The 2,791-nt window shown below is 36.4% G+C and overlaps 1 protein-coding gene across 1 annotated transcript in view; it reads left to right on the top strand.

Moving 5' to 3' along the window:
- The window catches only part of LOC307127069 (guanylate-binding protein 4-like), an 89,196-nt gene that overhangs the window by 27,313 nt on the left and 59,092 nt on the right, over positions 1-2,791 (top strand). The window lies entirely within an intron of this gene.

The following is a 2,791-nucleotide window of genomic DNA, read 5'->3' as shown; positions in this document are numbered from 1 at the left end:
GCATTGAACTTTGAGCTTTATAATTTTACAGGTATTATTTATGCTCTAACAGCAACATTACACACTAACTAAAGTTTGAAAAATGGGATCACGAAGAACAGGACCTTTAAAATAATTTTATTTTAGTATATTTTAGAAAAATATATTTTAGAAAAATTATACTTAAAATGAAAGTTATGTGTACTTTTTAAAAGTGAACTTATTTGAACATTACTTTAAATATATTTTTAGTATATTTTAAATTGTGCTCAAATTTGTCATTCTACCAATGCACTGAAAGCAGAGTAATGTTTAAGGTTATTTATTCATGCTTAAGTGTTAAAATTAAGCGGCCTAAAATTAATTAATGAATAAATAAGTGTTAAAATTTGACTAATGCATTAAAAGCCCATTTTTAAATATATGCAGTGTACAAGCCCTACTGTAGTTGTGATTTAAGTGTAAATATGTTTAATGAGTTTACACTGGCAGAAAAGAATTATGTTACAATCGTACACACAGTTCTATATTAAACCAACAGCACACTGAAATACAACACAAGAAAATATGAGTTGAGTAGTTGAGTATTATCGGAATTCAAATGTCTCTTCAACTTGGTCTGTGACCAATCAGATTGTGTTGTTCACTGCCTGCAGCCAATCAGAGGCAGAGCTGCTGTTTCAACGCGTCTGTCTGACGCTCCCTCCCTCGTCACTCACTCAAGCAGAAGCCGTGACCAATGACTTGTGATAAGAAGCGTCACACTTTCATCGCCCACATACTCGCCTGAGAAGCTACGTGACGTCTGTGCGTGTCGTCTTAAATTTGCCAGTTATCACCAAAAAAAAACCCATCAATGTTCGAAGTTGACGTGATTACAGTAAGCTCTGTGCATTGACAATTAGCCTAGCGCCTTTGTGTTTTTGCCAGTTAATCCCTGTAAATTCCAAAAACAAGTAATATATTTATTTATCAAATGTAATATAGTAAGACTCTAATACTGGAATGCCAAAAGAGTTAGCCTATATTACTTAATTAAAATTACTTAATAAAAGAAAAAGGTAAATAAAGCTATTAAATAGTGCATTTTACAGATTTTAGTGTAGGCCTACATCGATATTATAAAACAGTTAGTAAACAGTTAAATAAAATGCCCATTTGTGTTAAAATCAGCCAGAAGCTAACCCAGTAATGTTGTGATATTACACTGACCTATATTTTGTGTTAGTAAGTTTTGCCTAATAAATTGGTTTACATCAGTGGTTCTCAACCTTTTTTGGGCCAGCGCCCCCTATCCATTATCCAGGTCCCTTAACGCCCCCCCCCCCCCCCCCCCCCCACCTCTCCACACACACACACACACACACACACACACACACACACACACACACACACACACACACACACACACACACACACACCAACCAAAAAAGAGCTATGTATGCTAATTATTATTCTGTTGTAATAATAATAATATGTATATTATTCACAATATTATTGTCCTTATTATTAATATTATTATTAAATCCGTAACTTTTTTTGTAGGGTGATATCAGCTAAATTGGGCCACTTTTTGGTAAATCGCTTGGGACAATAATACAATACCATATATGCCTTTTCCATGTGTTTTTATGAATATTAATCACTGTTTTTGATAATGTTGTGTTGAAATTATGTAAAAAATATATAATTATTTAAGCCCTACAGTTCTTAAAACATCAGCTGTGCCAACTTTTTTTTGCATAAGCAGTTTCAGGTAAAATGGGCCGCTGTTTCAGGTAAAATGGGCCACTATTTCAGGTAAAATGGGCCACTATTTCAGGTAAAATGGGCCGCTGTTTCAGGTAAAATGGGCCGCTGTTTCAGGTAAAATGGGCCGCTTTTTCAGGTAAAATGGGCCACTATTTCAGGTAAAATGGGCCGCTGTTTCAGGTAAAATGGGCCGCTGTTTCAGGTAAATTGGGCCGCTGTTTCAGGTAAAATGGGACACTATTTCAGGTAAAATGGGCCACCATTTCAGGTAAAATGGGCCGCTGTTTCAGGTAAAATGGGACACTATTTCAGGTAAAATGGGCCGCTGTTTCAGGTAAAATGGGCCGCTGTTTCAGGTAAAATGGGCCACTATTTCAGGTAAAATGGGCCGCTGTTTCAGGTAAAATGGGCCGCTGTTTCAGGTAAAATGGGCCACTGTTTCAGGTAAAATGGGCCGCTGTTTCAGGTAACCAATGGGCCAGTCAAACTGCAAAGGGAAATAGTGATTTATCATCAATTTTAATTTTATGTAGCCACATAAATTTAAACTGCATTAAACAAACTTCTGCCTTCTGCATTGAATGCTGCCAGACAAGTCGTTGTCTCCCCCTTCTCTCCTGCACACACCTCCATACATGGTTGGCCAACCTGTCCAATGACCTTTGTCGAACTGAACTGGGCTTCGTTTCCCAAAACCATTGTTTTCCTTCTCCCTCTCTCCTCTATTCTTGCTTTCTTCTCGTTTGTCATACTCACTGTAAATTAAATATCTACCACCATTATTACTGGTGGGGGGACATGGTGTGTGTGTGTGTCGGTGTGTGCTTGTTTATGTCATTTATGAGGACAAAAATTTGTATAATGACATTTACCAATTACACTGGTATTACAACATCAAAGTGGTTTATGAGGACATTCTAAATGTCCCTGTAAATCAAATCGCTTTAAAAACATACTAAACAATGTTTTATTAAAAATGTAAAAATGCAGAATGTTTCCTGTGATGGTTGGGTTTATGGGTGGGGGGATAGAAAATACAGTTTGTACGGTATAAAAATCA

This window comes from Gobio gobio, assembly GCF_949357685.1.
Source record: "Gobio gobio genome assembly, chromosome: 5".
Lineage (NCBI taxonomy): Eukaryota > Metazoa > Chordata > Actinopteri > Cypriniformes > Gobionidae > Gobio > Gobio gobio.
This window is presented reverse-complemented; position numbering and strand designations above follow the sequence as displayed.